Raw genomic sequence first — 12,895 nt, 5'->3', positions numbered from 1 at the left:
ATTGGGTATTTGGTCAAGTACAAAAAAATCATTGTACATCTTATTGTATCATGGATTATTGTCCCTGGTTTGGGATGTTGGCATTATGATACAAGTGTTGTCCTTGATGGCAACTCACTCAGAAGCAGGTACAAGTGATGGCAACTTAATCAGAGGACAGATCTTAGTACAGCAGGACAAGAAAGAGATATACGCAGGTTCATTAAGGAAAATTAGCGTATACACGCAGGTTGGTTTCAGTAAAAGCGCGTACATGTGAAAACGTACCTTTGGTCCGTGGCGGTTAGTCCTTGGAAGTTGTGCCTATGGTTTTGGACCATGGTGTCTCGACAGACGTGTTGATCCATAGTTTTGAAGTTAATGGTATTGTGTTACTATGGTTTTGGACCATGGTATTGTGAAGGGCCTAAGGCTATATAAGGAGAAGATCATTAGGCAAAGGCAGGCAAGCAAGGTGTGTTTGACGAAGTGAGAAGATCTGGTATTACTGGTTATCTGTTCGGGACGCTTGGCAAGGGTCGGATCTGACAGTGAAGGTATAAGTAATTATTTCTAGATCTGCACGCGGGTTGCCTTTGGAGAAAGCGCGTATACACGCGGTTTTGGTATAGCGAAGTAGCGTATGCATAATAAGATTTGATATTTCAGGTTGTTGTTGATTCTGGTGGTTGTTGCAGAGTTCTGGGCTCTGGTTTGTGTTCTGTGTTCTTGATGACAGGGTTTCAGTGATTCAGTATTGGGTGATTTAGAGAATTATGATGCAAGTATAAGTTGATGATTGTATTGCAGCAGTGTTTGTTTTGTACTCATGGATCCAGTCTGAAAATTGATGAAACGTGGTCCCTGTAGGAAAGAAGGTTGTAGTCCTCTGTAGGGTCAGCACCTACGTACTAGTAAATGGATCGGCTAGTACAAGAGCTGAGGGGGTTGTAGCTCCCTTCCAGAAGTAGTTTGAAAACGAGAGAGGGTTGTAGCCCGCGTACTGGTAAAGGACTGCACCAGTACATTGTAAAAGAAGTTTCTTATTAAAGAAGAAAGAGACGAATTGCAGCAGGTGGTTTTCACCCACATTGGGTTTCCACCTTATATCATGGTGTTCATGTGTGTGGCTTTTATGTGATGATCTATTCTGTTATACTGCACCTGTTTACTGTCAATGTGGTTAATTATGTTCTGATGCATTTACTGAAGATAAGCTAACTGAATCATAAGATTTCTGGATATACGCTAGTTGCTTTTGACACAGTAGCGTGTACACGCGGGTTCACTTAACTGAAGTAGCGTATATGTTTCTGAGCATGAAATTTGAAAAGTTTTATTGATCTGATAATACTGATTCACCCCCCCCCCCCCTCAGTATTATTTCCAACATGGGGATCCATAGTCTTGTCTTATTTTAGCATAGGGTGGCAGGGAGGTGCTAGGAAGGTGTATGAATTTGCATACAAGTTTGGGCCTATGAACAATTCAGGGTGGTAGGGTGGTGCTAAGGCAAATTGTGGCTCACTAGGGTGTTAGGGCATCCATTCAGTTGATTACTGAAGAAACCAAGGCATTGGGGCGTCGTTCCAGTGATAGTTGGAGAAGAATGATTTTATAGAATTCTAGGAAGTTGTTTCTTTCATTTTAGTTGGGTCTGATGATTAAAGAATTTATTCAAAAACCTTTCGGTGGTTTTTGACCCGGAGGGGGTTTTCCACCTATAATTTATGTGCCTATTGTGTTATTTTATTTACTGTTAATACTTCATAAACATTAATAATAATTGAAGATTAACTAATTCTCTTCAAATATTTAAAAGTGCTAATTTCTAAGGAATAATGATTCACACCCCCCCCCCCCCCTCTTAGTATCTCCAACAACATCATCTCATCAAATTTGACATTTTGGATCAGATTTTGACTGAAACTTTTACCAAATAGTTCATCCCACCAATAGATAAAGGCATAGCCATGGGTGGCTATGTAACTGAGGAACAAGCCATTGCTTGTGCCCAGTATTTGTATCTTGTCTATTCACAATCCAGAACGTTGTATGAACTCTTACCTGGTGCCCAACAACCTTCGAATGGACCTAAATCTTCCACACTCGCAGATACACCACCCAATAATGGTATCATTGGATCTATGGCTCAGTGGTACAGTAGTACCCTAGCTTCTTCTACGAAACCTAAATTTACTCAGGCTGCTGCAACCTCCCATAATGGAGACAACTCAAAGAATCCTGGTAAAACATTAGAGGTAAATGTTGTCCAAACTACCGCAACAGAAAAATACTTGAAAGGAAAGAAAAAGGGTAAACGAAAAGCTAAGCAAGATACCCCCTAATAGGATTCCCGAAAACCATCAGCTAACGATTCATCAAAGCGAAAATCTAAATATCCTTGCCTTATTTGTGATGAATATCATTACACTAAGGATTGCACCTGATGTGCCGAAGTAATTCATCCTCTAAAAGGTACCACAAGGATGCTAGTTGTGTTGAAGGAACCTTTCCCATCTCAGTAGACACAAATGGTAGACCAACCCCACGCTTAGACCTTTGGAAGCTCTCAAGAGTTTATGAGTGGCTCATAACTTATTTTTGTATCCACGAGATCAAAATATTATCCTCCTCCTAAAAGACCCGTGGTGGAGAGAGATGCCATTGATATACCCTCTTCCTCCTCTTCACCCAATTTTGGTCATCTCCATATCGAGAAACCTAGCATTGATTCCATAATCTGACCACCCCCTAAAGGTGTTCTTCAAACATCATCTGGAAATCCCAATGGACAAGTTTCTCAACACTACAATATTGTAGAATATTTTGCTTAAGCAACCTCGGCGATGTCGGCTTTGGAAGTCCTTCAAACGTGTCCATCACAATGGAAGGATTTTTTATCTGCCATTGGAGGAATTGATCCCACAGATTCTAGTCTGATCACTTTTGATCTTGAAAATCATGTCCCTCGCTTACCACCTCAACTTGCTTTTCTCATACAAGTTGTTGTCATGGGAAAAACCATTCACCGAACTATTGTTGATGAAGGAGCCTCTACATGCATTATGTCCTTATCATGTTGGAAATCCATTGGTTCCCCTCCTCTCAACCAGTCCCCAAATACTTTGGAAGTTTTCGATGGTAGATGTTTCCGACCATATGGTATTCTCAACTACTTACTCATTCAGTTGGAAAGAAAAACTATCAATTTGGAAGTAGAGGTTGTTGACACAAATCTCAATTAAAACCTTCTACTTGGTCAAATATGGATTCATGCAATGTTTTGTGTGGTCTCTTCTCTTTTTTTTGTACTTCGTTTTCTACACCAAGGGAAAATTGTCATAGTAGACTAGTTGGCCTTCTTTTCCTCTGTCTCTTCAACTGGTAATGTACCTTATGTTGGGAAAACTATTATTTCTTATGAAAGTGTCAGAGTGGGTATTTTCAAAGACTCAGCCTTAATGGGAACTTTTTCCCTCCCTCATCCCAATAATGTTGCCTCAGTTAACATGATCTCGTCTAGTAATGACCCTTGGATCATCCCTAGCCCTAATCAGATTGATAATTTTGGTGACACCATGCTGCTTAGCCCCATCAAACAAGCTTACCAAGCTGTCCTTATGGCTTCTACGACTACATCTGAAACCAATGACTGATTGAATATGGTCCTAGACTCATATTCACAAACTTCTTGGCTTGGTTCTTTAGATTCTGAAGATCCTTTGAATGAGACTTTCCCCACTGACGAAAGTATCACTGAAGTCATGTCTCTTAAAGAAACCCCTTGGAATGATATTCATCATCGTTCCTCTTTTCTTCCCAACCTTGGTGTGATTCCTACCTATCTAGAGACTTTAGTTTCCCATGCAATGACTGCTCCTTTTCAGACTCCTATCTTAGATCATGAGGTGATTTCTAAAGGAAATTTGGGAAACATCTCAGAAACCATGCCCATCGACATCTCTGTGAAATCAAGGGTAGTCAAAGACATTTACATAGGGGCCTCTTATTCTCCCAATGAGATTAAGATCTACACATCCCTATTCAAATAATTGTGTGATGTCTTCGCCTAGACTTACAAAGAAATTCCTAGCATCGATCCAAGCATTGTGTTGCATGAGATCTAAACCTACCCGGATGTGAAACCTGTGTGACAACGTCTTCATCCAGTGCACCCAAGGAAGGCAGCTGCCATCAAAGATGAAGTTGAAAAAATTCTCAAAGTTGGCTTTATTTACCCCATACCACTGATAGATTGGGTTTCCAATATTGTTCCAATAACTAAAAAGCAGGGAACCATACGTGACTGTGTTGATTATCATGATATTAATAGAACATGTCCTAAGGATAATTACCCTACTCCATTTATCGACTATATTATCGATGAATGTGGTAGGAATGAAATATTTTCCTTTACGGATGGATTTTCTTGATATAACCAAATTAATATCCTTCTTGTTGATCAACATAACACTGCCTTTATCTATCCTTGGAAAACTTTCGCCTATAAAAGGACTCCTTTTGGCCTCAAAAATGCAATTTCCACCTTCCAAAGAGCCATGTCTTATGCTTTCGATAATATCAAACATATTGTTCATCCGTATCTTGATGATTTACCTGCACACTTGTCTAAACGTCAAGACCATCCGGCTCACCTATGAGTGATTTTTATTCACTACCGACACTACAATATCCGGTTAAATCCTCATAAATGTGTCTTTTGCGTTGAATCTGGTCGTCTCTTAGGATTCATAGTGTCCAAAGAAGGAATCTGAATTGATCCTCTTAAGGTGGAGGCCATTGTCAATCTACCACCTCCATCTTCTTTACACCAACTTCAGAGTTTGCAAGGGAAGGAAAACTTTCTTCATCACTTCATCCCAAACTACACTGAGCTTGCCAAGGGTTTTACTTTCCTTTTGAAGAAAGGGGTCCCATTCATTTGGGATGACCTTGCTCAGAAGTCCTTTGATGATTTAAAGACCACACTCATTAGCGCACCTTTGTTGCATCCTCCTAATTACCATCGTGATTATTCCCTATACTTGGTCGCCGCTGATAGTACCATTGGTATGGTGCTGGTTCAAGATGATGACGATGGAAATGAGCATGTTATCTACTACTTGAGCCATAATCTCTTTGATGTTGAGACTCAGTATGCCCATGTAGAGAAGTTAGCATTGGCAACAGTTCATGATGTCCAACGTTTTCACCACTACATCCTCCTACGAAAAACTATAGTGATACATGATTGTAACACCATGACTTATATTTGTATTAGTATTTGATTAGGGGCAAATAATCCAAATGGATTGTCATCCTACAGGAGTTTGACTTAGAGTTCAATAAAGCTAAGTCAAAGAAATCACTTGTTTTTGCTGAATTGATTTGTGATCTTCCATCTACAAAAATGATTGCTATATCTGATGAGATGATTCCTAATGAATCTCTCTTCCTTATTAGCACCCACGATCCATGGTACAAAGATATCATCATATATCTCCAAACTCAGACCTTTAGATCATAGCTATCTTGCTATGAATGACGTTGAATCTGCTACCAATCCAAACCCTATCACATTATTGGGTGATTTGAACTTAAACATGAATGCAAAAAATTACAGATATAATAAAAAATACAAAGATGCAGTCGAAAAGCACTTCATTTCATTAATAGAAAAATATTGGACTATATTTACAAACAAAATGGAAATAAGATAGCTCAGGCGATGATAACTTATCTCTGAGAAGAGATGTGGCGGCTACATGCCTCTGAATTGTGTTATAATGAGGCTCAAGGGCCTATTTATTATTGAAAAACATGAGAAAACCATAAACAACCAAAACCCTAAACCCAAGAGATGTAACGCCAAGAGTTTGTGGGCCCCGTTGGGGTTAGTTGGGCAACCAACTTCCCGGGGTCGTAACCTGGTCATATTATCTCTATTTGGCACGTATGATACCTTGTTGGAAAGGTCTCTCTGACTACTAAAGGTTTCACCCATTGGCCTATAGCAGACCTAAAAAAAATTCTTTTAGGGTGTCAAAACTTCTCCGGAAAATCAGGACCATAAAAACTACTAAAAATAGTAAATGCTAAAATAAACAAGGAAATAGATGAAACTGACTGGTGGGTCTAGGTGGAATAGGAGGGTGGCCACAACTATCCACCTGGATCATTCCTTCCCCCTTAGGAAGCAATGGTCTCCATTGCATGCAGAGCCTCCATGAGGTGAGGAAGTTTTTGTTGAACCTGATCCCTGGTGAAGGAGTTGGCTTGCTTTCAAAACTCGATATAGTTGTATCCTCTATTGGAAAGTGTTCTTGATCTGTGTTTCCATGATTTAATTAGTGGTGGCCTATTCCATGTAGTTCGGGTTGAGCTCTGTTGGTGTGAGTTGTTCTGCAATGTTGGATGTGTACAACAATGGTGGAAAGTATGGAAGAAGGCATCTACATTGAACATTGGGTGCAGACCAAGGAACAATGGGATGTTGAGCTCGAAGGCATTGCCACCAAAAACCTTGCTGATGATGTATGACCCATATAGGAGTGGGTGAAGCTTGTGGTGAGGTCTAGCGAGGCACTCCTTTTGCAAATGCAGCCAAACTTTTTCGCCCACCTGGAACTTGTGAGACACTCGATGTTGATCATGGTGTTGCTTACATACTTAGCATTGGCTTTGTCCATTATATCATGGTCCTGTTGGTGGATGTGTTGAATGCGCTCAATGAATATGTTGGCCCTTTTGGCTTTAGAATGGATGTGAGCTGAATCTACCTAAGTGGGCAAAAATGGTATGGCCACATCAATGGGACATAATGGCTGAAATTCCAACCCTACCTGAAAGGGGTTGTGGCTTGTTGCACTGTGTAGAGCTCTATTGAGTTGTGTTAGACATAGGGGAGACTTTCATCCCATGTGCATGGATTCTTCGAGTTGTACATGCACATAATGTGTATGATTGTCCTGCTGACAACCTCTATTTGGCCATCAATTTGGTGATGGAAAGTCATGGACTTAGTAAGTTTTATATCCAACATCAACCAGAGACTTGACCAAAATCCACTCAAGAATCTGTTGTCCCAACTTGAGACAATGAAATATGGGATCCAGAAGTGCACCCACATTCACTCAAAGAACATCTTAGCAGCGGCCTCTGTTGTGATACTCTTCTTACAGGCCGCCATGATGGCCATCTTAGAGAACCTATTGATGACTACGAAAATGCAATCATTGTCATGCTTAATAAAAGGAAGGCTTGACATGTAATCCATGGAGACATATTCCCAAGACCGACTAGGAGTAGGTAGAGGATTATACAAGCCTTACTTCTTGATGGTTGGTTTGGAAATGGCGTAGGCGGTGCAAGATCTAATGTACTTCCCAACATCCTAATGAAGTTTCGGCTAATAAAAAATACTTCTGCAATATTTCCACTATTTTCTCTACTCCAAAATGTCCAACGACCCAACTGTAGTTCACCTCCCAAATCATCTTGGCACACATGCTTGAAGGAACACAAATGTGTCCCAGGTGGCATAACAGTGCATACTGAAGGTGAAAATTGAGAACTTGCTTCCCTTCAAGAAGTGTTTGGTATGTGTTGCTGAATTCTGGACCTCTCTTGTAAAGATGTGACTACCCCGATGTTTCATGCTCACATGAGTCGAGCACAGTCATCAGTTCCATGACCGGTAGTCGGCTGAGGCAATCAACGACATTATTAGTGTTTCCCTTCTTATAATTAATGTTCAAATAGAAATGTTGTAGGTAAGTGGACCATTTTTTATGGAGATCGTTCTGCAACTTCCTTTATGTTTGTATGAACTGCAGGGGTCAGTGGTCTGTGCAGATGACCGTTTCCTTCCCCAGAATGTAATGATTCCATTGATGGAAGGCCTAAATAATGGAATACATTTCTTTGGCGTAAGTGGGATACTTTCGGACTGTGTCTAAAAGTGTCTCACTGTGGTAAGCCACTTGATTCCCATGTTAAGTAAGAACCACACCAATAGCATAGTCAAAGGCGTCTGTTTCAATCTCAAATGGTTTTTGCAGGTCTAGTAATGTGAGCACTGGCATAGATTAGAGGTGATGCTTCAACTCGGAAAACGCCTTTTGTTTGGTTTCAGACCAAAAAAACTTTTCTTTCACTCCGCCCTTGGTGACTTGACTTAAAGGCCAAGTGATATGAGAGATCCACAACATGAACCTGCAGTAGAATTTGGAAAGACCGAAAAAGATGCGGAGCTCTGTTAGAGTGGTTGGGGCTGGCCAATATCGAATGACTTGTATCTTGGTTGGGTCCACATGTACACCTTGCTCATTAATGATGTACCCCAGATATTAAACCTGGTTCAAGCCAAAAGTGCATTTCTCCAAGTTAGCACACAACTTGTGTTGTCGTAGGGTTTGAAGGACCTGTCGAATATGGTGGAGGTTTTGTTCCCAACTCTAGCAGAAGATCAAGATGTTATCTAAATACACCACCACGAATGCATTGGTGAAGGGTCGCAAGATGTCATTCATTAGTCTCATGAAGGTTGTAGGGGCATTCTTCAATCCAAACGGCATGACCAACCATTCAAAAAATCCCTCCTTGAATTTGAAGGTAGTCTTCCACACATCGAAGGGTTCGATAGGCACCTGGTGATAACCTAACTTCAAGTCAATCTTGCTTAAATATTTGGCCCCCTTGAGCTGGTCCAAAAGGTCATCAATCCACGAAATTAGGTACCTATTCCAGACAGTGATCTTGTTCAGTGCACGATAGTCAATATAGAGTCTCCAGATCCCATCCTTCTTATGTACCAATACAATTAGGCTTCCACAGCATAGTGAGCTTGGCCTGATGTTCCCTTTCTGTAATAGTTCCTGAATCTACTTCTTGATATCATCATTCTCTAGAATAAGGCATCGATAGATCGGTGTGTTGGGTAGCGGTGTGCTTGGGGTCAGATCGATGGAGTGCTTAACTTGACAATGTAGAGGTACCCCTGTAGGTGAGGTGAAAATATCCCTGTACTCCTCCATGACCTTGTCCATCTGCTACTGCAGTATAGGGGAGCCTTGCCTAGAAGTCATGGCCAAAACCTTCTTCTTTCCCTAAGGGTGAATCATAAGGAAATCAAATTTCCTGGTCTAGTAAATGAGCTTACTGCATTGCTTGGTAGTGATCAAAGAAATGGCGGTAGGTGGGGCTAACTCTGGTATCCTGTACAATTTATTGCCCAAAGTAATAATCAAAAAGCGAGGTCTTGACTCATATACAACATGTTGCTTGCAAAAGTATGGTTGTCCTAATAATACATCACAAACTTCAAGAGGAGCAACACCACATAGTACCTCATCCATGAAGGGCTTGATGATATTGGGAAGGCGACACTACTGGCTAATGCGGATATCTTGTCTTTGGTGAAGCCACCCAATGGTGTACGGTTGTGGATTTATTGTAGTCTTTAATCCCAACCACTTCAGGACCTATACTGAAATGAGGTTCTTTTGTCTCCCACTGTCACCAATGAACTACAAGAGAGAACCCTTCACCCACATATGTGAGTGGAAGAGGCGTTCCCCCTCCTCTGGATCTTCAGACTCAATATTTTGGATCTTAATGGTGGCCATGGTGGCACTGGGCTTCGCATCAATGATCTGCTTCCCTTTGTTAGTTCCTTTATCAGGTTCTGATTCAGAGTTTGAACATGTGTCTGATTCGGAAGCCTTCAGCTTGACCACCAGTGACTGCTTGGCCCAATACTCACTTGTATTTTGAGTGGAGCTCTTATGGAACTCAAACCATTTTCCTGTGTCCTTCTTTATCTTTGTGGTGTCGTTCTTTGCTTGTGTCTTCAACAAGTTGTCCTGGGTAGCCTCGCCTTGGCTTGGTCCTTTGCTCTGTGGTTTGGGGGCACCTTTTCCTTGCTTTAGATTCATAGATCTAAAGTCTCGCTTCTTCTATTTAAACTTATGCTCAATATTGAAAGTGTACGAGTATGCCGTGCTGAGTGAGGAAATGTACAAGAACTCCATCTCGTCCTTGATGTACTTGTGTAGACAGTCATGACACTTGAGCACCAAATGTCGCTTAGTATCCTTGATATCCAGCTTCATGCAAAGGGTATGGAAAATATTTGTGAACTCTAGCACATCTTGGCCCCTTCCCTAAAGTAGCATGGTCCACTTTATGTATTTATCTTCATAGCTCCAGAAAGGGTAATATTTTCCCTTGATGGCATCTTGGAAAGAATCCCAAGTGGGTGCAGTTGAAAATAATGAGGGTTCACTCTCGTCCTTTTGTTCATAGTAGGTTTCCCATTAGTTCTTGACGTGTGGGGCAACTTTGAGAAGTGAAAACGTAATCTTTTCCTGATTGGAAAAGTCATGAATTGAAAAATATCCTTCCAATAGATTTAACCATTTATCTATAGGGTCTAAAACTATCAAGCCTTCAAATATGGTAATATTGAAGTTAACTTGTACCTTAAAAGGAGTGGCGCCTCTAAAGTGGATACTAGATGAAGATGCATCGTCTATGGATAACTATCGAAGGATCTGGGCAAATTTATCCATAATCGCATTCCTTTGTCGCTCAAGGGCTTCCTCAAGAAACATTTTGAAAGGATCTCCTACCCCGTTATATTTCTTTTCATCTGCCATGGGAGTTCGTCGGGGTTTGCAAGGCTAATCTTGCAACGATTCAACCAGATTGACCCTAACTCCTTATACTCTGACCTCGTTGGGGACATGCAAGGAAAAACAGAGAAAGAGAATATCGCTTTGATACCACTGATCCGACTTAAATAGGAATGCAAACAATTACATATATAATCATAAATACAGATATGTAGTGGAAAAGCACTTCATTTCATTAATAGAAAAATATTGAACTATGCTTACAAACATAATGGAAATAAGATAGCTCGGGCGGTGATAACTTATCTCTGAGAAGAGATGCAGCAGCTACATGCCTCTGAATTGTGTTATAATGAGTCTCAAGGGCCTATTTATTATTTAAAAACATGAGAAAACCTTAAACAACCAAAACCCTAACCCTAGGAGATGTAACACCAAGAGTTTGTGGGCCTCATTGGGGTTAGTTGGGCAGCCAACTTCCCGAGGTCGTAACTTGGTCATATTATCTTCGTTTGGTGCGTACGATACCTTTTCAGAAATGTCTCTCCAAGTACTACAGGTTTTGCCACAGACCCTTGATTATGTTTATGGGCCTACAACAGACCTCAAAAAAATGCCGTTTAGGGGGTCAAAACTACTCTGGAAGTTCAGGACCCTAAAAACTACTAAAAATAGTAAATTATGAAATAAACAAGGAAACAGATGAAATTGACTGGGGGGTCTAGGTGGAATAGGTAGGTGGCCACCAAGAGACATCTCCACTATGTCATACATCACATAAACATGTCCATATCTTCCCTCTCATTTAAGAAGATCAAGAAAGTGCTCTCTAATCCTAAATATTGACCTAGTTTTACCTATGTTTCTGCATCGTCGCAAGTAAGCATCATTATTCTAGCGACGATTCTCTGTGTTGAACTATAAGGCCATGCCGTCATCATAGGGGTACATCAGTTTCCTGTGACGATCAGATTTTAGGGCTCGACGCAATTCCTCAAGATTATTTTGCGACGATTTTTCTGAATGCACTACTTCCTTGCGACGTCGTCACCAATTCCTAGTGTATGACTTGCGATGATCTAGATATGGCAAATTAGTTCAAATAGAATGCTTCTGGGTGATTTTAGAGCTAGTTGTTGGGTCAAAGGAGTTCGCCTTTCCTCCTCTGGGATGGTAGTTCCGCCTTTTGAGAAACCTCCCTTGAGGATAAGCTCCCTCTCCCTCATTTCATGGAGGCTCCTCCTCCTATAAAAGAATTCCCCATTACTATGAATAGCTAGTTCTTTGTTTTTGGATTGAAGCAAATTAGCTAGTTTTGGTGTGAGTTTGCAGTGTGAATTTCTGATAGTTTAGTAATTGGTTGTCGATTGCCATAGCCTCGTATTAGATCTTGTGAGTGAGAGAGACAGTTACCATCCATTGGGAGATTCATTCTTGAGAGTGAATGCTTGGAGAAACATACCGACTGGACCCTTCAAGAAGGCTTGCGATGTCAAGGCTTGGTTGTAAGCTTTGCTTTTGATTTATTTTAATACAATCAATGATGGTTTCCTATGTCTTGTGTAAAATGTACTTGATAGCTTATGGTTCCTTGACTCTATAAGTAAATAGATCATTGTTGTTCGCAATTACATGTTTTGTTGTTCTCTTGTGTTGTTTCAGGTTGATTGCTCATTGAGGAGAAGGAAACAATAGTTGGAGCAGCACAACGAAAGCTTCATCAAACACCGGTTTGAGGTAGGCTTTCAATGATGACTGTTTAAGGAAATTGATTGTTGTTTTGTTTTGCTGTGACTAGACCCACTCTAGGGCTAGAGGGGTTGCCTCTGTCCACAGAGGGAACATTTCCTACTTCACAAGTTGGCGACTCCGCTGGGGAGTCCTTTGTATGTTTTCTTCTTGTTTGCTCTTGGTTTGTTTTTGATATAGTGTCTCTTAATTTTGGGGTTGAGACACTAGTATTCTGGGTTACCTGGGTCAATCTAGGGGTCCCTCTTACTATCTGAGAAATTAGTCTAGTGTCCTTCAGGTGTTTTTTATTTTTCTATTCTCTTAATTGAGATCGTCACTATAGATAGCTTAACAGCTACGACGAGGTCACACCTGTCCTCTTTAGTAAACCTGTCATAGATAACTAGTCATACAGTTGCGACGATTCTTGAAATCCGACCATCGCAAAAGACAGGTGTACACCTATGACTACGTCGCCCAGTTGCTAACTCTGGGCTTGAGATGATTGCCTTTCCATCTCAAGTTGCTAGTTATAGAACCATGACGAT

Source organism: Pinus tabuliformis, chromosome 4_2 (assembly GCF_031772625.1).
Source record: "Pinus tabuliformis cultivar Carrire ecotype Pingquan chromosome 4_2, CPIR1, whole genome shotgun sequence".
NCBI classification, from domain to species: domain Eukaryota; kingdom Viridiplantae; phylum Streptophyta; class Pinopsida; order Pinales; family Pinaceae; genus Pinus; species Pinus tabuliformis.
This window is presented reverse-complemented; position numbering follows the sequence as displayed.